Source organism: Phragmites australis, chromosome 7, assembly GCF_958298935.1.
Source record: "Phragmites australis chromosome 7, lpPhrAust1.1, whole genome shotgun sequence".
Classification (NCBI taxonomy): Eukaryota; Viridiplantae; Streptophyta; class Magnoliopsida; order Poales; family Poaceae; genus Phragmites; species Phragmites australis.
Genome location: NC_084927.1, coordinates 16,961,671 through 16,984,656, shown reverse-complemented (window position 1 = coordinate 16,984,656; position 22,986 = coordinate 16,961,671). Strand labels below are relative to the sequence as shown.

General features: G+C 43.7%; 1 pseudogene; it reads left to right on the top strand.

Moving 5' to 3' along the window:
* The first annotated feature begins 409 nt into the window (after positions 1–409).
* LOC133925424 (RING-H2 finger protein ATL47-like) lies at positions 410–21,574 on the top strand (annotated as a pseudogene).
* The last annotated feature ends 1,412 nt before the right edge of the window (positions 21,575–22,986 follow it).

Below are 22,986 nucleotides of genomic sequence, written 5' to 3'. Positions count from 1 at the left end.
TGCGCGTTTAATGAACTCAGGGGTATAAAGAGTTATACAGGTTCAGACCTCCCAGAGGATAATAGCCATACATTCTGTATGTTGTATTATGGAGGATCTCAATCGGTTACAAAGTAGTTTTAGTTCGCTGTCATACTTGATATTCCTTCTTTTACAAACAGGGTCCCCATCCCTTTATATAGTAGGGATGAAAAAAGTTACACGTGGGTCCAAATAGAAGACCCTACTGATCCTAATATCTAACCTAATACATCATTACAAAGGACCGTTTCTGACCACTTGCTTGATTGGACTGTTTTTAGTGCCACCCCTCGCCTTCTTTCTCACCCTCATGCTTTTAGTGCCTAGAATCCAATTGCCTCCATCCCATCCTGCATTCTACCTTGTAGTGTCTGCAGGCCCGGAAGCCATGGCGTATTCCCTTCCCTCATCGCTGGAGAGGTCGTTGACCTCGGACGGCTCGACAGGGGAAAAGTTGGCTCCGACTCTGGATCCGCTCGCCGCGGCGCTTCCGAAGATGGCGGTTGCTGCAGGTACGCTTATGAGATTCAAGCCAGCGACCATCGAGCTCACACCCTTCCAAATAAGACTGCCCCCCTTCGGTCCGTCTTGATCTCCCACCCAAGCAGATCCCTCAGCCGAGGTTATCGATATCTCCAATGACTAGGAGAGGGTCGATTGGGACCTTCTGGAGAAGGAGATCGATGAAGAGGAAGAGTCACAGATGAAGCGAAAGGGAGGTCTGCATGGTGCGCCGGTGCCGGTCAACAGCCCTAGCAGGGTCTTTGCGTTGGCCACCTTCCCTGAACCTTATGCCGGTCATCGTTCGATCCCCAGAGTGGTGAGCTGTCGCTCCAAGGAGGAGTACAAGAGGTTCCTTGACGCATTCAAGGGAAAATAGAGGCGAGAGTTCAGCGGACTCTTTCTGTCAACTTTGCCAGGGAGGATAGGGCAGGCATATAATAGGATAGTTAGTCCAATTAGATGCAACTAGTTGCCATGTAACCTAACATTTCCATGAATGAAAAAGCATGGGGGTTGAACGCCTATTCTTACTCTATCCGCCTGCTAGTCAGGTTATTGGTGCGCGGAACAAGACAGGGCTCGACAAGTCCGTTGGGGGCGAGTAGCGCTCAGCCCTAGCGAGGACTTGTGGCATGGTGGTCGCTGTCTCTGGCCTCCTGGTCGCTTGGCATCTTGGTCACTAAGTTATATAGTGGCCGTCAAGCGTGGCCACATGCTGTGGTCAGAGAATAATATGTCGGGAGCCCATGCTTTGGTTGTGAAGTCCTGCAAAACAGAGAGTCTGGGTTTCTTTGTGAATTTAAGAACTTACAAATTGCATTCCACACTCGTCCAGAAGGTCCTACAAAATAGAAAGACAAGCCCGTCTTCGAGCGACCCAACACAAAAAACCTTTGCAATAAGGTAATGTTCCAAGAGTTATGTAATTTACGACTGTCCTCCATAGCTAGCTTGATCGTGCTAGGTCGGGTGATGGTGGCCACTTTTTAGGGTCCCTCCTATTTGGGGGAGAGTTTATTCTGGATTTGCCTAAGGATGAGGTTGCCTACGACCATTGTTCGCTTCCACACCTTTTGATCATGGTAGGGTCTGAGGCTCTGCTAATAACGGGAGGCTCGAATTAGAGCGCGATCGTGAAACTCTTCAATCAGGTTTATGTCATCCTCCCGTCGTGCCACCTGGTCGTTATCCAAGTAACTGTTGACTCAGGGTGACTGAAGGGCGATTTTAGAGGGGAGCATTGCTTTGGCGCCAAAATCCAGGAAGAAAGGGGTTTTGGCTGTGACCCGGCTAGGGGTCATTTGTAACGACCAGAGTACTGTGGTGAGTTCATCCACCCAGTGTCTTGAATAGTTTTTAAGCTGATTGAAGACCCGAGTTTTGATCCCTTGCAGTATCATCCTATTTGCCCTTTCGACCTGTCCGTTTCTTTGGGGGTGAGCCACAGATGCATAGCAAACCTTGGTCCCGATCTCTTTGCAATAGTTTTGGAAAGCACTACTGGCGAACTGACTTTCATTGTCCGTGATTATGTGAGCCCTCGTATGAACTTAATCGCTACTGTGGCGGTGATCTTCCTGACGGGCTCGGCCTCGATCTACTTAGTAAATTTGTCGATTGCCATGAATAGGAACTCAAAACCGCCTAGGGCTTTAGGGAATGGTCCTACGATATCAAGCCCTCAGCCAGCGAAAGGCCAAGAGAGTGGTATGATTTGCAGTGCCCAGGCTGGTAGGTTGGTATTTTAGCTATGGTACTGACACGACTCACACGGTTTCACCAGCTTGTAGGCATCCTAGGGGGCAGTGGGCCAATAGAATCCTTACCGGAACGCTTTTTCAAAGGGTGCGGTATGAAGCGTGGCTACTACATATGCCTCAGTGGATATCAGAGAGCAATGTGCTCCCCTCTTCTTGAGTGATGCATATCAATAAAAGGCTGTTGCTCCCTCGGCAGTAGAGGCGTCCCTCTACTAGGGAGACCTTTTTTGCGTCGCATCATCATCAGGGACTACTCGATTCTGAAGGTAGTCCAAGATCTGATCCATCTATTCTGTACCCGAATCGAGCATGGCGACCATATGATGGCCGCCCGAGATCGATGACACCGAAGGAGGCGTTTCCTTTAAAGATACCTTTAAAGGTGCTGCCTCAGGTTCTTCGTTTCCGAGTGGAGCATCCCCTTCATCTTAGCCCAAGACCACACTGGATGGTCGTGAGAGTATTTCTTCAAAGACTCTAACCAGGACAGGTTCACGAGAAGAAGCTAGATGGGCCAGCTCATCGGCTAGGAAGTTATCCTTGCGAGGGACGTGCTTGACCTCAAAGCCAATGAAGCGTCGCTCTAGTCTTCTCACTTCGATGAGGTATTCCACCATTGTCAGGTCAGATCACTGAAACTCCTTTTGCACCTGTTTCACAACTAGTAGCGAGTCCCCTATCACCAATAGTAATTTAATTCCAAGTGTGGAGACTGCTTGCATTCCGGACAAGAGACCCTCATATTCAACAGTGTTATTAGTGGCTGGAAAATATGATTGAACTATGTACTTGAGGATGTCGCCGGTAGGTGAGGTTAGAACCACTCCAGCCTCGACTCCCTTTAGTGTGAATGATGCATCAAAGTGCATGGTCCTGTGTTCGTCTACCTCTGGTCATTGTACCTGCTCAGGCTCGAAGGACGACCACTCAGCTACAAAATCGACCAGCGCCTAGGACTTGCTAGATGTTAGGGGGATGAACTGGAGATCGAATCCCCCGAGCTCTACTGCCCACTTTGCTATTCTTACTGTTGCATCTCTATTATGGAGAATTTCCCTAATTGAGAACAAGGAAATCACCTTGATTCTATGAACCTAAAAGTAGTGTCTGAGCTTTCTTGAGGCCATTAGGATGACGTATAACAGTTTCTGAGCCTGCGGCTACCGAGCATTCACGTCGTGCAGGACCTCACTGATGTAATACACTGGTAGCTGGAGATGTTCCTGCTCAACGATCAGGACCGCGCTCGCTACCTGTGGTGTTGAGGCAATATAGAGCAAAAGCTCCTCGTCGGGTCGAGGCGCGGTCAGTATGGAAGGGGAGGAGATGTACCTTTTGAGCTCTTGGAATGTCTCCTCTGCCTCTGGCGTCCACTGGAAGTGGTCATTTTTCTTCAGGAGTTTGAAGAGTGGCAGTCCCTTCTCTCCTAGCCTTGAGATGAACCTGCTCAGAGCAGTAATGCATCATGTTAGTTTCTGAACCTCCTTTAACTTGGTCAGGGATCTCATCCGATCGATGGTATAGATCTTGTCAGGGTTCACCTCTATCACTCGATGAGACACAAGAAATCCAAGCAACTTTCTTAATGGAACCTCGAATATACACTTCTCTAGGTTTAGATTCATGCGGTACTTCCGGAGATTGTCGAATGTTTCTTGAAGGTCTACGACCAGATCTATCTTGGTCCTACTTTTGATGACCACATCGTCCACATATGCCTCGATGTTTCTTCTGAGGTGTGGTCAGAGAATAATTTGAATACACCGTTGGTAAGTGGCACTGGTACTTTTTAAGCCAAAAGGCATTTTTTACATAGAAAAAGACCCCAAAGGGTGTAACAAAAGTCGTCTTTTCCTCATCTTCCCTAAACATACTAATCTGATGGTACCTCGATCGAGCATCTAAGAAACATAACAAATAACTGTCGGCCGTTGAGTCAACTAGCTGGTCGATTCGGGGAAGAGGGAAAAGGTCCTTTGGGCATGCCTTATTAAAGTCGGTGAAGTCGATGCATATTATCCACTTGCCATTGTGCTTCCAGACCATGACTGGGTTAGCCAGCCATTTTGGGTACTACACCTCCCAGATGAAGCCTACTTCTAGGAGTTTGTCGATCTCCTGATGAAGCGCTTCCTTTCGGTTGGCTGCGAATCGATGCACTTTTTGTTTTACTGGTCGTGCATGTGATCACACAGACAACTTGTGCTCAATCACATCCCTGGGGACTCCAGGCATATTAGATGAACTCTAAAAAAAGACATCCGTGTTTGCCCAGAGGAAGGTGATGAGCATGAGTCCCTATTTGGAGTCTAGTGCGCCCCCTATCTAAACCGACTTGGTCAAGTCATTGTCATCCAGGATCACTGCCTTGAGCCGATAGTCTAGGCTGGCAACGACATGGACCTTTACCAGTCACCCGCTGGGTTCAATGGTCACAAGTTGTGATCCAGGAGTCAGCTCGATCATGTCGAGGCTCCTCTTGTCGTAGTATAGGGCCATTTTGGCATTGCCAACAATGGTGATGGCCCCTGTTTGCCCAGGTATTTTGATCATTTGGTATGTGTAGTGGTCAATGGCCATGAATTGGGCCATCGATGGTCATTTGAGGATCACGTTATACGCGATCCCGAAGTCAGCCACATCGAATAGGACCCTTTCAATTCTGAAGTTGTTCGGTGAGCCAAAGGTAACGGGCAGCTCAATTTGCCCTAGAGGCTTAGCCGAGGAGCTAGGGTGATCCCGAAGAAGGGTGGGGATGGCCTTAACAAGCTCCTTGGAATCCGCAGGGTGTCCAGCGCGTCGGCGAAGAGGAGGTCGATCGAGCTCCCCCCATCGATGAGTACTCAGCCCAGCCAGATGTTCTACATCGTGGGTTCGACCATGATGGGGTAGTGACTAGGGTGTCTGACGCATGCGGGGTGGTTGGCCTGACTGGAAGTGAGCGGGACCTCCGACCACTTCACGCATGGACTCAGGTTTGATGCGGTCGCCCAGACCTTCCGGACCACCGACTTGTATTCCTTGTTAGAAGAATATGTCACGGCGCCTCCGAAGATGTGGTGGAACATGTGAACGGCCTGCTGGTATCCCAGTGCCGACTGGTTGGGGGCAGCCCCATCCTCATCGTCCTTGCCATGCTTGTGCTTGTGCTCCCCGTTCTAATTGTCGATGATGCCTCAGACGGCCTTGCACTCGGTCAAGTCGTGGACATCTATACAGTAGATCGGGCAGTAGCCTTGACCCTTTTTCCAATCTTTCTTCTTGAAGCGCCGGCATGTTAGGCTGGTTTGCTCGACCGCCAAGACCTTGGGAGGTCCGACATTGCGCTTGCTCTTCTTGTCCTTCCGGTTGACCCCTTCAGAAGAGGTAGGCTGGTCGGAAGCAGGTCATGGCCTGGTGTCGATTTGTCGCTCTCGGGCCTCGGCGGCCTACGCGCACTTGTTCGTGAGCTCAAAGATCTTGGTTGTGGTTCGGATTACTCATGTGGCCAGCTTCTTGACCATTTTCTAGTCTTTGACCCCCCCTGCTTGAACGCTATGATCACAGATCCTTAGAATGGTATTATGACATTTAGTGAAATGCCGTATGAAGTCTCATAGTGACTCTCCTTATCGTTGCTGGACTTGATATAGGTCATCCTTGACCCCTGGTCGGGCGTAGGTCCCCTGAAAGTTGATGACCAACTGGTCACACCGGTCCTCCCAGGAGTGAAATGACCCATGATGGAGGTTCATCAGCTAGGACTGGGCAGAACCAGTCAAGACAATAGGGAAGTGGTTGGCCATGAACTTCCTATGGCCTCTCGCAGCCTACACCAAGGTGGTGTAAATGTGTAGAAACTCCTCCGGGTTAGCCAAGACGCTATACTTCTTGACTAGGACCAGTTGAAACTTGTCCAGCTAGCACACCTCCTATAACCGGACGAATAGCATGTTGCACGTAGTCCCATAACAGGGAGCCACTCATTGTTGGGTGGCGGCACGCATCTAAGGGGAGAGACAGTTGTCTCGGGGTCCTGATGATGGGGTGGAGCTGTCTGACGCCTCCCTGCAAGGGGAAGGCGTGCAGTAGGTCTGCTTGCCCCCGCCTAGCCTGGTCCTCCTACTCTTTAGTGGCCACATGGCTCTGGATCACGCCACGGAGGTCACGTTGGCGTAGAGCATCACACAGGTCAAAGAAGGTTGGCCGTCCCAACGTGGCGGTGGTCCACGAGTACCTCTGTGGTTGTGGGAGCATGAGACTTATTCCGTCGTGGGCCCTACCATGACCCTTTGTAACTGTAACCCTCATCGACCTTTGCCATGGGCACGGTGCCTGTTGACACGATTTGGCGTCGGGTGGTATCGGCCAGGAGGGCGAGATCACGCAGCCACGGTGTGACAGGCGAGCCCTTCGGTATAAGTACTGGTGGGTGGCTAAGGAGTACTCGCAAGATCTGTAGGTTCTGTGCCAGCGTCATGGTCTCATATTCGAGACGCTAGGCGTGGAGCGGTGATAAGTCACGAAGGGGGAACCCCCGATGCTTTTGCGGCGCGATGGCCTAGGCGATGACGCCACCATAGACTACACCCTGTGTAGGGCTCCTCATGACAATGCTAGGGATGCAGGGGCTATCTCAAAGCGACTGTATGTCCTGAGTCGGTCTGGTTTCCCTCTAGGCATATAGCAGGGGGTTTGCCACCCGTGCTTGGGACGTGAGGGCCTCCAGCACCCTCTGCTACATGGTCCGCCATGCAGACCTCGCGTTGGGGTTCGGAGCTCCCGAACTCCATCTCAGTGTCCCATGCCTGGAGCACACCAGGTTCATCTGGGTGGTACCCCATGACGAATACCTCGTGTTGGCCGGGGTCCTTGGAATGGGACTCAGCGGTTGCTGTGGATCCATTTTTGGGTAACCTGATCAAGCTTTTCAAACTTGATGAAACGACGAAAACGCGCCCCTACCTAGCGCTCCAAATGTCGAGGGTTAGTCCCTGATAGTGATTTCGGGGTATGCTAGACAGCGGATGCATGAACACCATTTCAACAATCATTGTGTGCACGTACAATGGGCTCAAAGACATAGGGACTTATACAGGTTCAGGCCTCCTGGAGGATAATAGCCCTATGTCCTGTGTATTATGTTATGGAAGATCTCAATTGGTTACAGAGGTAGTTCTAGCTGGCTGCCAGACTTGATCTTGCTTCTTTTACAAACAAGGTCCTCATCCCTTTATATAGTAGGGATGAGGAGAAGTTATATGTGGGTTTAAACAGAAGATCCTGCTCATCCTAATATCTAACCCAAGCCATCATTACAGAGGACTGTCCTCGACCACTTGCTTGATCGTCTTGCTGACAACGTCCCATCTATCGTGCGACACCACGTCGACCTGCAAAAGTCCCACTCTGTAGCATAATGCTGCGAAATGGGACAAGGCCCCATGACATCGCACACTGGAGTTGGCGCCTGTGATAGGAAAACACTTGAGTGGATGTCAACAAATGCGTTTGGATAGGTTGTGTTAGATCCGACCCTACGATCAGTGAGGCCGGTCGCGGGTTTATGTGATGGTGCAGGGAGACTGGTCGCGTATGCCTCGTACTGGTCGTGAGAACCATACCCTTGTCACGCAACCGACCAGTTTTAGGAAATATACGCCTCTGGCCGTTACATCCCTCACAGAGCTTGTTTGCCAGGGTACCCCTTTACTCTATCAAAGCAAGTTCAAATATCTCTTTCACCCATTACCACTCAATTCCTTATACTGTTGAATGAATTTACGTGTTAGACCAAATAAGAAAATATAAATAGGGAAAATATGAAAAACCTTCTTTATCCTCTCTTCGACCACACGAGCGCTGGATTGAGCTCGGTCTAAACAGGCATTGTCATTTATGCAAGCCACCATCCCTACCCTTTCCTTATTGATGCACATATTGCACCTCGGTCTTGCCATAGGTGCAAAATTCACGGCTGATGACGATGAATATGTCGACCCAAAACAACATGTACAAGGGATGAAGTTCCCTAACCCCACCACAAAGAGATGTGAAAACCTAACCTAGACATGTGGAGGGTGTGCGCGGATGCAGGGCATGAGAACCTTATGGCCAAGCTTAACTATAGGGGTGAAAACAATTCGGAAATTATCCAGAAAATACATATTCAGATAGTCTCAGTTCAGATATTTTGTCGGATCGGATTCGAATTCGGTTATTTGTTTCGGATATGGATTCAAAGTAGCATTTTGTGTCAAAATCAGATAATTGTCGGATTGGATATTTTGGCTATCCGAATTTTAGCTCATCCTTAACTATTTTTCAGGCCCATAAGCTGCTTCAAAACATGGTGGCGGTCTGAAAATGGAGAGAGAGAGAGAGAGAGGAGGAGATGGGTTTCAGCTCAGGAAGATTTATATTTTGGCCCAAGGTATTTTTCAGGATTTCCTTTTATCTTTTCTTTTCCTTTTCTATTTTCTATTGTCTAGTAAATATAAAATTACAAATAAAAAACCAAAGAAATAGTGTTACACTCCAAATAAATCTAGAAAAATTCCAAGAAACAAAAGATCATGATGGTTCAAGCAAAAATATTTCTAGCTCCTGTCCATAACTCTAATTTAACTCTAAGTCTAATTTAGTTATTTCTAATTCATTTTCTATTATTTAGATAATATCTTTAGTGTTAATTAACTTATGCACTATTAATTAACTTAGATGTTGATGAGGATGTGAAGGTGGAGGACTTTTTGGATGAAATGGAAGAATGATAATGTGGGTGCTAGCCGCTCTATTTGTTATGGCATCATTGGTCCACTATTTCTTTTATTTGAATTCATAGGCGTATGGCTTAATTTTTATCATATTAGATTTCATTGAACTAAAACATGTTAGAGTAAGAGGATTTAGATGTTGATGAGGATGTGGAGGTGGAGGACTTTTTGGAGGAAACAGATGAATGATAATCTTAGAGGCCGGCTACTCCATTTGCCAAGGCCATCAATGATAATGTGGAGGCTGACCACTCCATTTGTACTTTTAAATATCTAAGTATTGTTGAACTTGCAGTCTTAAGTATTTGGGCATATTTTTCTAGGTCTTGTGAAAAATTTAAGAGGTTTCCTTTTTTCAAGAAATATCTGTAACTGTATTCGTTTCGATTCATATTCGCTTCATATTTGTATCATTATATGAAGGTATTCGTATTTGATCTGAATCCAACAAAAATATGAAAACAAATAAGGTAAATGCATTATCTGTCAACATCCAATCTATTTTCACCCTTACTTAACAATATATAGGCCCAACAGCATGTGAACAAATAGGCCTAGCTTGCGGTGGAAGAGGTCCAAGTCCACGATGTGCCCAGAAACATGTCAGCTCATGTTCTTTCTTTCTTTTCTAATCTTTGCGATTATCATGTTTTTGTGTGCCTTTCAACAATTCAAAATAATTGATTCAATATTTTTGTGAATTTAACTCAACAATTTCATAATACACATTCAACATTTTAAAAACTTGACACAACAAATTCATAAAACTATAGAAATAACTCAGCATTTTTTGAAACTTGATTCAATATTTTTCGAAACCTAGTTCAAAATTTTGAATGCACTAGTTCAATATTAGATGTGAAAATGTTGAAACAATATATTCAAGATGTTGAACTATTTCATTCAAACTATTGATTTTTTAAAGATTTTTTTTGAAAAATCTATTCATATTTGATCCTATTTTGTTGAATTAATTATAAACAACACCATAGTTCATATAGATTTATAGTTTAAACAAAAAAATAATTTTAAATTTTAAATACAAATAACTTCTCATCCTATCACATCCCATCCCATCCCATCCAACCATGGCACATGTCTCACAGCTTCCCAACTTGTGCCCGCATCTTCGCACCGTGCCCGCGATCTTAGCCATCGACTTCGGGTTGAATGAATCTCAAACACCACCCTGCTATTCGTGACATCTTCAGGGGCGCACTACCTATAGGATTTGCCTTGCGTCACATCAACCCGAGCCCATCCGGTACCTACTAGGTAGGTGGTAGCCGCTACCCCACTACTCATACCAGCCAGGTTCATGTTCACGCTGATATGTAGGGATTAAAGCGGTACGGGAAATCCCGTCTCGTCCCGCAACCATTTTCTATTTTTCCTGGTCATTTTTGTTTTCACGGTTGTTGTGCAGGAATGGGACAAAAACAGGATGGTGATGTCTGGAAATAGGGCCAAAAATGGCTACTGTCTTATCCCGCATGTTTTCTTGCAATCCTATTTTTTTTGGGGAAAAATATAGTTTTTATCTATGTTCGCGTACCTAGAGATCATCGTGGGCGGCGATGGAGATAAGGAGCCATTCAACTACGCAGTGCGCCTGTGCGAGTTTGACGCGGAGCATAGGCTCTGACTACTTCCGTTGTATGGGCATGCCTGTTGGAAATAATAGCATTTTTAGATTTAATCTAATTCAATTCATGATATAACAAGAACATGAATAGATGCAGATAATCAATTATCAACTAGCTTGGATGAGCCCCGACAAGATTCAAGTAGAATCAATTAGAATTGGACCAACCCCAATCAACCTCGACTAGATACTCGAGAAGAATCTTAACTAGCTCACTCGAGAAATGTATTGACTAAAACACTCGAGTAGTACATCAACTAGTTCACTCGATTAAACACAGTGTAGGATTTTAGTATACGTATCCGATGGCGACGTGATATGCAGAAACTCTCATGATGTTGATGCAGTAAGCGATGACAAAGACGAAATAGTCTAGGTTGATCTTAATGTAGCAAACGGCAACGACGGTGGCAATGTAGATAACGATGATGTAGAGGAAGCAAATCATAAGCAGTCGCGATGAGCGCTTCCCAAAAACCTTATTCGCCCTCTCCTGGTATAGGTTCTCAAGAGCAACGGGTTCTGGAGACCTGCTCTCCTGTTTGTCGGTGCATGCCAGTGCAGTGGGATGGAGTAGTCTACATGCAATGGCGCAACAGAGAGAAATTGCCCAAACCCTAATTGCGAATATGCAACTTGCTTCTCCCCTTGGTGTGGTGGCTGACAGATATATATAGAGGGAGAGTCATGTAGTTGAGACGCACCACGATCAGAGTCGGTTACGTTTCCATGATCTGAATCTTAACCGACACGATTTTCATATATTTATCCGTTTTCCCATGTAGCAAAAAGGAATAAAACTGCAAGAGGAAGCCGGACCTACGCAAGCAAATGGACCTAATTTTGGTGAACCATTCATGCAGGTGCTATGCCCCAGCAAGAAGAGACGAGTGAGCGAGTGCGTATGTTTTTCTAGTCCTCTCATCCACACATGCTAAATGGTTGGAGGAGAGAAACCCTTTTAATTTGGTCTTCGTTCACATCCACTAGCAAGGTGGGAATAAAGAAACACACCTCTCTCACATGGTTGGGCCTTTGAGATTTATTTGGAATTATACAAATATAATGCGCTTGTCACATCTCAAGGTGTTAATTACATAACTAAATATGTATAATCATCATGGCATCTTAAAATCATGTTTTAAGTGTTTAAAAATGTTTCAAAATATGTGTCTTGAGTCTATGCTTTTTTTCACCATTTATTTTGAGTAGAAATAGTTTGTAGATGGTTAGGAATACCCTAGACCTTTAGGGAGAATGGGAAAAGACCCTCCCCTGGTCCAACCGCACCTCCGCCAGTCTGATCGCTAGAGACATGCATAGCCATTTTTGCCTCTATCCCAAGGTGGTCTGACCGCCAGCACTCAATAGCTTTCCACTTAAGCCATCGATCAATCTCTCTCTTACTTCCTTCTCATGCTCACTCACTCTCTTCACACAAACTGAGGGATAGAAGGGAGAGGATGGCCCCGACAACTGGAGATCAATGGGAGAGGCTCCCCCATGCTCCTCATGGACTTCCCCTAGCTCATCCCCTTCCTCCTCTTCGCCGGAGGAGTTTCTACACGTGTTCATTCACCCCAAGCCCGTACACCACCTCGGAGCCCGATTTCCAAATCGGAGCTTCCCTGGAGTGATTCCCTCCAATAGGAAGCTTCCATACGCTAAGGTGAGACACCTCCTACCGTTTGTTTCTTGTCGTTCTCAAGCCCTAATCGGTCAGCTCCACCCTAGCTTAGATCCCATCCATGGAGCTTTCCAAGTTTGGCTCAATGAATATTGTGCAAACCACCTTAAAAGCACTCTACTAGTCTCCTAGAGTGTTTTGGTACCCTTCCTGGTCAAAGGCAGTGCCAGAGCATTCACCAGTGACCACGCCAAGGTGATGTCAGTAGGGCCTAGTAGTCAGACTGCCATTATGGCGAGATGGAACTTAGCCAATTAGTTTCAAGTTAGACTTCGTAGTCAGGAGTCAGACCACCGCTAGGGCCAGTCTAACCGCCTAGGGGTGTAGTCTGACCGCTAGAGCATGAAACTCTATGCATGCTGACAGTCTAACCGTCACTTCTTCCAATTTGACCACCAGCTACATAGTGCACTATAGTCTTTTGTTGTTTCATTTGAGGTTCAAATGTTTTATAACCCCATTCGTTTGCCGATCTTTAGCAAATGCTTTTGAAATACAGTGCTTTCCATACTAGTTGCGGTTTGTGCATCATAAGCATACATTTTCATCATCATTTTCTTATTCGATGCATTCTTGACTTATTTAGAGAGCAACATGCTGACGGTTCAAGTGATCGAAGGTGACACCGAACTACCGGTATTTTGTGAGTGCTGCACAGGAAGGGTCAGGCAAGCGTCGAAGAAGAAAGGCAAGCATTTAAGCATATTCCACCTTGTATTTTGGATCAAGTCGAGTCTAAATAATAAATTATGCTATATGTATGTTGTGCATTTAGTGAATCCGTATCGAGTTATTTGGGTAGAACCTATGTTGATGCATTACCTCTACCTTGAATGGTTGATGATCCGTATCCTTGTAGCCGGGGTTAACAATGTTGTTGTCTAACTTAAAAGTTTTCTACGATATGCTTAGCAATGCATAGGTTCTCGGTAGAAGTCGAGCAGTGGTTCAACCATTGTTCACGAGCTTAGGGTTTATTTATTGTTCACAAGGATAATGATGATGTTGGAAAGTATGAGTTGTGAGTATGAGGCGAGATGTGGGCGGTGCTAGGGGTAGGTCGGGAGAGGAACCCAAATGTCATAGACCGCTTGCATCATTTAAGCATCGACCATTGTTGCAGTTGCCTCTAGCACTTTTCGTACTAACCACATATATAATATGGGAAGGATGAGCCGAATACCTCGTGTAGCTATGACCTTTGTCTTGCACATCTTGGGTTTATCAGCATAATAGGCTTATAAGAGGTATCTAGTTTGCTTGGGGAGTAGTTCTAGATGACCGCCGCTCCTAGAGACACATGTTAATACAGTTTGGGCTTACTTGGGAAAGGTTGTAATGAGTACCCCGTTGTGTAGACATGTGTGGTCACGCAAGCCGAATGGTTCTCATAATGTGTGGGTAAAGATGTACCTCCATGTAGGGTGTATGAACAATTCGAATTGCCGCGCTCTCGGTTATGAGCATGCTTCTATCCAGTTGTAGCAGTCGTAGAGTATTGATGTGGGGTGATGGTTTGATATGTTGGGAAATGGTTGGTGATGTCTATTGTTGAGATAGGATGGTTCTGTTACAGATATGTTCATGATGTTGATATCAGGATAGCATGGTATATGTGGTTAAGTGTAGATGTTCACACCTTTGTGTCAAAAATTACTTTTGCATATGAATTTACTTAACCTTGTGGCCGATTCATTGCTAACACATCCAAATACATAATCCTTAGATTCGGGTTATTATATGTACTCATTATGGATTAAGTTTTGCGAGTACCTTCCTACTCACGCTGCTTTTACAAGTGTTACAAGTGAGGAGGAGCTAGTGTTTGGTTACTTCATGCCCGCTGATGTAGGTGACAGGTAGGTGTAGTGCAAACTACTATAGTGACTAGGTTTTTGGGTGATGCCTTAGGGCAAATGACTTCACCCATCTTTTGTTGTTTATAGATTTTATTTTTCACTACGTATTATCTATAGGAGGCTAGGAGGTGAGACTATTCTTTTATCCTCCTAGTGTTCGAGTGTTGTAAATTATTATAAATGATAATCCTCTAAAGACTTATAATATAGTTTTATTACTTGCTCTTTATTAAGCTTTGTTGCGATGACTTATGTTGCGAAGGCGTGCATGCCGATCTTGGGCACAAAACACATGCCGGGACTACTGGGATTACATCTAATTAATTATTGTAGTTATGATTATGTAAATGATTAGCTTAATGATTAATTAGAATTCAATTTGGACAGTTCCTCACAGGGCTAAGCCCATATATTCTAACAATCCCCCACCAGATCTCAAAGTCCCATGAAGATTTGTCTTTTCCTCAATATTGTTTGATATACCAGTATTTTAGTGAAGACTGTTAAGTTAAACATCCACCTAGAACATCAAGCTACACTCATTCACAACTTAGATAATGGACTAAGCCTTGAATTATAAGTCTTGTGCAAACAAGTTTCACTTGAAGTCATAACTGATACTTGGCTGCCAGTAGGCTACCCCGCTGATGGAGCATATAAGTCGTACTTCATGGTCTCTTCATGAGTTTATTAAAAATCACCCATATCTCATAGACTACGACCAACAGTCAGGCTCATATATGTGTGTTCTTTCAACAATGCACTGTAGGTTAGCATCTTCACTAATTAAAGCCAACAAAACATATTAAGGCAATGTCAACCTGCCTTACAGATTTCAAGAGTCTTGCATCTTTACTCAAGTAGGTTGTGTGGTACTCTTCTTCAGTTAACCAATAGTTTGTTTTTCTCAGGTCCTAATTCACGGGATCTCTGATCACATAGGTTAGGTCACCACTACTATATAACTCACATGGGTCTCATACCCATCTCCTTCGATGCTTTATCTTTTACATATCATGATAGTCCCTTTGTAAATTGATATGCCAGGTTTTTAGCTATTTGGATATAATGCAATGTTATCACTCTGTAGTTTCTCAATTTTTTGACAAATTTCAATATGCTCTTTACATGTCTTGAGGATTTCATGTTGTTCTTAGAACTGTTCACTTTGACAATAACTGATTGATTATCACAGTTCATAAGGATAACCACTATCAATTTTTTGACCACTGGCAAATCCATCAAGAGCTCACGCAGCCATTCTGCCTCAACAGTGGCTATGTCTAATGTTATGGATTCTGCTTCCATGGTTGACCTCGTCAATATGGTCTATTTGCAAGACCTCCATGAAACAATAGCACTGCCAAAGTGAATACATATCCACTTATGCCTTGATCTCATCAATATCATATATCCAATTGGAATCACTATAACCCTCCAGTATAGATGGGTATCCAGTATAGTGAAGTCCAAAATTCATAATACCGAGCAAGTAGCGCATGACTCGATCAAGCGCATGCTAATGATTATCACCCGGGCTAGAAATAAACTGGCTTAATTTTCTAACAGCAAATGAGATGTCAGGTCTTGTAGCACTAGCTAGGTACATGAGTGATCCGATTATCTAGGAGTATCTCAGTTGATCCCTAGTAACTTTTTTATTCTTTTGAAGTATTAAGCTAGGATCATAAGGCGTTGGAGTGATCTTGCTATCCATGTAGCCAAAACGGCTCAAGATCTTCTCCATATAATGTGATTGCGAAAGTGTAATTCCATTCTCACCTCTGATCAACTTAATGTTTAAGATCACATCAACCTCTCATAGATCTTTCGTATCAAAATTTCTAGACAGATACGATTTGATCTCATTAACCAAATCAAGATTTATCCCAAAAATCAAGATGTCATCAACATACAGGCACAAATAACTTCCTCAGCCTCACCATGGCGTAATACACATATCTATTGGCTTCATTAACAACAAAGCCCGTAGATGTTAATGTTCTATCGAACCTCTCATGTCATTGCTTAGGAGCTTGTTTGAGTCCATACAAATATTTCAGCAACTTACATACCTTGTCTCCTGACCTTCTACTAAAAACCCATCAGGCTGATCCATATATATTTCCTCATCCAACTCTCCATTAAGGAAATCTGTCTTAATGTCCATCTGATAAACGAGAAGACCATGTGAGGCAGCCAAGGAGAGTAGTACTCTTATTGTGGTCAGTCTAGTGACAAGTGAATAAGTATCAAAGAAATATTCGCCTTATTTTTTGTATAACTCTTGGCCAAGTCGAGCCATATACTTTTTGATAGTAGCATCAGACCTAAGCTTCTTTTTGAACACCCACATACAACCTATAAGATTACAACCATTAGGTTGATCTGTGACTTCCCAAGTCTCATTGGTGAGAATGGAATCCATCTTGCTATAAACAACCTCCTTCCAGTAGTCTATATCTGGAGATGCATAAGCTTCTGAAATCGACTTGGGAGTGTCATCCACAAGGTACATAGTGAAATCATCACCAAAGGATTTTATTATCCTTTGTCTCTTACTCCTTCTTGTAGCTTCACTGTCATCCTCCTCAGGGACTAGCTAGAGTGGTTGTTCAGAATACTCGAGTGGTGTGACAGGTTTAGGAATTATCTTAGAGGTTTGACTAGAAGTGTTACGTATATCATTCATAGGAAATATGCTCTCAAAGAAAGTGACATCTCTAGACTCTATAATTGTATCGACTAGAATGTCATATACCTAAGATTTAACTACTAAAAACCTATAGGTAATGCTCCAATGAGCATATCCAAAAAGATACAATCCACTGTCTTAGGTCCCAACTTGCGCTTTTTAGTTATAGGTACATTGACTTTCGCCAAACATCCTCAAGTGCGCAAATAAGAAAGTGATGGTTTTCTCCCTTCCTATTCTTCATATGGTTTTTTCTCCTTATTCTTAGTAGAAACTCTATTTAGAACATGACATGAAGTCAAGAAGCCCCACCATACCTTAGATAAATCCGCAGTGTTTAACATGACATTAACCCAGTCAGTCAGGGTGCGATTCTTCCTCTCGGCTATCTCGTTTGATTGGGGCGAATAAGGAGGCGTTCTCTCATGAATAATTCCATGTTCCTTATAGAATAAGTCAAAATCACTCGAGAAGTACTCTCTACTATGATCCGACCTAAGTCTTTTAATTTTTATTTCCATTGATTTTCAACTTCTGCCTAATAGATTTTAAAGTAGTCGAGGGTCTCATCTTTTGATTTCAATAAATACACATAACAAAATCTAGACGCATCAATAATTAAGGTCATGAAATATCTTTTTCTACCATTCGTCAACACACCATTCATCTTGCACAGATCTGAATGTATGAGTTCTAACGGTGCCAAATTTTTCTCCTCAACTGTCTTATGAGGCTTACGAGGTTGCTTAGATTTCACACAACTTTGGCACTTAGAAATTTCGACAATGGAAAATTTTGGAATTAAATTCAAGCTGGAAAGCCGAGTCATACAACCAAAGTTTATGTGACATAACCTTGAGTGCCAAACATTAGCCTCATCTCCATTAATATTGTCACAAATACAATTCACAGATTTATTACATAAATCAGAAATAGAAAAGTGGAACAAGTCCATGTTTAGACATAACTACTTTATTGGACTCGAGTACCACCTTAAACCTGTCTCTACGGAGAAGGGAATCGCTAACTAGATTCTTGTTTATTGAAGAGACATGATGCACGTTCCTTAGCTGCACAATCTTTCCCAAAGTAAACTTTAGATCTTCTGTGCCAACACCATGAACAGAAGCATGACACTCATTCCCTATTAAGATGGAAGAATCCTAAGCGGCATGATAAGAAGAGAATATTGAACTATCAGCACACACGTGTACATTAGCCCTAGTATCAATCCACCAACTGGTAGACTAATTCACTGAAAGAACAATATGTAGATTATCATACCCACTAGTTTTATCTCCAGTGTTGTCAATGGTCATATTTACAGACTTGGTGTTCTTCCCTTGATTAACCTTTCTTCCTATGCGGTCTCGGCAATCTTTGGCTCAATGGTCAACTTCGTCACACACAAAGCAAGGTTTATAATCTTTGTTCATCTTCTTCTTGAAGTTGGTGGTTTTTTTTGGCCTTGTTATTTTCCCCTTTGTACTTGCCGTTAGAGGATTGTTGCACCACATTTGTGCTAGCTATCCATCGCCTCCTTTGTTATGCACATTCTTAGCTTGAGCTTTATCCTCAATATCAAAAGACGTGATCAGACTCTCAACAAAAATCTCTTATCTTTTGTGTTTTAGAGCAGTGATAAAATTCCTCCACGAGGGAGGCAATTTGGCAATGATGCCCCTAGCCACAAACGTGTCGGGTAAGGTTTTAGGAGCTTGAGTTCTTTTACAATGCACAGAATCTCATGAGCCTGCTTGACAACCGATCGATTATCGACCATCTTGTAGTCATGATATTTCTACATGATATATAGTTCACTGCTTGCATCTGATGCACTAAATTTTGGATTCAACACGCCCACAACTCTTTTGCATCCTTTATGTGCAAGAGGGCTAAGAACACATCTGAAAAAGAGTGTGTTGGCTTCCTTGAACTTCTTCTCCTCATCAGAGAAAATAGTTACTTCAGATCTGCTAGACGCAACCTAGCAGTTGTTCATAGCCGTAAGCCACAGAGTGGCTTTGACCTGCCATCTCTTAAAGTGCACACCGGTAAATTTGTCCAATCTCAGTGCATTGGCAAAACCAGCTATCATTAAATCAAAGTGCCTACAATAAGGATTTTAGATTGTTAGAAATAATAGCACTTTCATATTTAATTTAATTCAATTCATGATATAATATGAACATGAATAGATGCAGATAATCAATTATCGATTAGCTCGAATGAGCCCCGACAATATTCGAGTAGAATTGACTAGAATTTGACCAACCCCAATCAACCTCGTCTAGATACTAGAGAAGGATATTGACTAGCTCATTCGAGTTCACTCGATTAAACACTTGAGTAGAATTTCAGTGTACGTACCCGATGGCGATGTGAGATGCAGAAGCCCCAATGATGTGGATGTAGTAGGCGATGACGAAGATGAAGTAGTCGAAGTTGATCTCAATGTAGTAGACGACGATGACAGTGACAATGTAGACAAAGTACACACGATGATGTAGAAGAAGCAAATCGTGAGGAGTGAGTACTTCCAAAAACCTTATTGGCCCTCTCCCGGTACAGGATCTCAAGAGCGATGGGTTTCAAAGACCTGCTCTCTCGTTCGTCGATGCATGCCGATGCAGCGAGATGGAGTAGTCTATGTGGGTGCCGGCACCCTTTTATAAGTGGGTGCCGAATCCCTTGGATCCTCGAATGTTGGGGAGGGTCTGCTATCAAAAGCAGGAAGGCCTGCTTGCGTTGGTTCAGATGGACCCACCATTCCCCTCTCGGGGGATAAAGAGGGAATCTTGCTGATTGGCGGAAGATCGTAGTTAATTCATGAACAATCAGCCATCGCACTGTAAAAATAGGATATGTTCGATCTATGGTTATTGGAGCCTCCTAAAAAGATCTACTAAATTCATCTAGTTGTTCTAAAGAATCAAAACGGTCGTTTTTAATGGAATTCCTTGTCAGCTTTCCGTGAAATACTCGTTTGGCTGACGAAATAAAATGACAGTGGCAAATATGTTGGCTCATTAACAAGGATTAGGCATTTCTTTAACTGTTCCTCCCCATAAAAGCCTTATGCTCGCTCTGGAAAGTAAGATAAAATTTTGACTAGTATGGTTTACGATCTGTAGCAATCCAATAGATAATTTAGATCACTTTTTACTATTGAATTGACCAATTAAGTAGCTCTTTCGGTTGGTGCTTCGCTCACTCATAGCGAGCAGTAAGATAAGAGTAGTTCTTACCAAGTGTCTTTAACTCTTTTTTCCATGTGGCCCCAGCTTTCAATGCAGGTCGAAGCATATAGTTGTCTGGATGGTTGAATGCTGTTAATGAAAATAGTAATTTGCTTTTCTTAACAATAGGACCTGAAGATTTTTTGGTTTATCATGCTATTGCTCAAGGTTTGCATACAACTACATTGATTTTAGTAAAAGGTGCTTTAGATGCACGCGGTTCCAAATTAGTGTCGGCGTGCGACGGCGCAATAGAGGGAAATTGACAAAGCCGTAATTACGAATATGCAACTCGCTTCTCCCATTTGTGTGGTGGATAGTAAATATATATAGAGGGAGAGTTGCGTGATTGAGACGCACCTCGATCGGAGTCGGTTACGCCGCCACGATCGAAGTCTTAACCGACACTATAGTATATATTTATCTGCTTGCCCACACAACAAAAATGAATAAAACCGTAAAAGAAAGCTAAACCTGCGTAAGCAACTGGACTCGATTTTGATGGACCATTCGTGTAGGTGTCGTACGTCCGTGCCCTCCGTCCTGGCCACGGTTCAGTGAGGCGAGCGTGAGCGCATGTTTTTCTAGACCTCTTATCCACACATGCTAAGTGGGTGGAGGAGAGAAACTTTTTTAAATTGGTCTCCATTCATATCCACTAAAAAAGTGAGATTAAAAAAACACATCTCCCTCATATGATTGGAACTTTAAGATTTATTTAAAATTATACAAATATAATGAGCTAAGCCCATATACTGTAACAACTCCTTCCACCTCAATTACATTGACACGTGGCTGCTCTCCAACTCGATGTGCCCGCTGTGCCGCGGGGGCTCATGGCCGAGGACAATCCGATGTTCGATTTCGAGGAGAGGCTGGAGGAAGGGCAGCTGTCCGAAGAGTGTGACGACGGGTTCGGATTGCCTGTGCCGAAGGCTGCAGGGGTGGCGCAGACGCCGGTGGCTGAGAAGAGGGTGTTCCCTGTGAGGCTGGGGAAGTTAAAAAATGTCGGGACCCAGGGTGCCGTGGAAGGTGGCAATGCCAATGCTAGTGAGTTGAGTAGTGATCAAGGGAGAGTAGCAGCAGCAGCTTGGATGAAAGGAGATGCTTCTCCATGGGTACTTCTGAGCTCCGGGTAGCTCTCCAGCCCGGCCAGATTAGAAATGGCGCTGCTGGTGGTGGTGCAATGAGAGGAAGGCCCGCTGGGTTAAGTTTGATCAATGCCGACATTATGGAGGGAAGGAAGATGCGCACGGAACAAAGGGGAGAGTTTGTCCGTGTCGAAGATTTGGCAGTGGTCTAATCTGAAGGGCAAGCTAGCTACCTGCTGCATCCCTGATGCTACTCTTAATTTATTGCTAATACTACGTGAAGCCTACATTCTAATTTACAATGTAGCCATTAGATGATTATTCTGTGAGCCTGCAGGGCGCATTTCATGAAGATTGGCACATATGTTGCACATTAGGTTGATTTCTCTAATGGTGTGTAGCTGTTTATGTAACTGATGTAAGTCCTATCAAACGGACAAGGACAACTCAAATTTGTTTTGCTGATACATCGGTATAAAATTTTATTGGTGTATTTGCTACGGCAACTGTGATTACAAACTCGAAATGAACGAGATAGAGTTCTCCTAAAGCAATAGTGACTAGACAATCTAAAAACAAAATACTTGTTTTTTATAGTGGCAGGGTTCAGAAAGTAAGAGTGAAGTATGTATATATAGTTGATTCTATGAGAAGTTTTCTAGCTCTTTAAGATATTGAAGTCCTAATTGGATGGAATTCTATAACCAGCATAGACTCATAGTTATGAGGTTGGGTCTTCCAGATCTTAATTATTGGTTTTCATCTGATACCGATATATTTTTATTTGGATTGGTTCGTTTTCGTATAACTGGCAATCTATTGTTCATTTTTGTTTCTGATTTTCTAATTTTTGTTTTTGTCCGGTTAAAAAAATATAAAAGTAAAAACGGCTAAAGGTTTTTCAACCGTTTCTATCCGTTTTCATCCTTTGGCATTGGCTTGGCACACGGGCCGGGCTGGTGTGGGCAACTGCCGCTGCCGCGCGCAACGTTTGCTCCCGCATCTCTCTGGCTCTGGATCAATAAAGCACGGGTCACGCTCCCCACGGCTGCAATGATGCAGCCCAAGGCCGTTTTGATTCCCTTGCGCCTGTAGAAGCCGCGGGCCCGTGCTTTATTGATCCGCTAGCTACACATGCTCGGTTAGTAACATGGAGTTCGTGGGTGGGTTGTGTAAGCGGGCTTGTATTCATGTATCGAGAAGGCGAGTCCAATACGAATCCGTGAGACTGCTGACCGACGATTTTTTTTATATATTTTATTTTTGTGATATTTTTTAAGAATACACGGTAGTTTCAGAAAATCACAGTCTAACTTACCGTTGCCCGTTTATGGACGAAAATAAGGTCTCATATATTGAATGAGCGAGATCTTGCGAATTAAATATTAACAGATGAGATTTTATGGACCTTGATGATCAGCGAATTAAATAACTGGAGACAGTAAGATCTCACCCGTTCAGCGAACGAGTACATCCCTGATGGTCAGCAAATTAAATAACCGGAGAGAGTAAGATCTTACCCGTTTAGCAGGCGAGATCAAGTTCTCGTCCGCTGAACAAGTGAGATCTTCATGTCGCTCATTCAGTGGGTGACATGTTGTACTCGTCCACTGAATGGACGAAATGTGCATATATAGAATTTTTTAATTTAACTGTTTTGTATAAGGCAATTTGAAAAATAATGCACATTCATTTGATGAGAAATGTTAGTTATGCAAATAGTTGTCGAC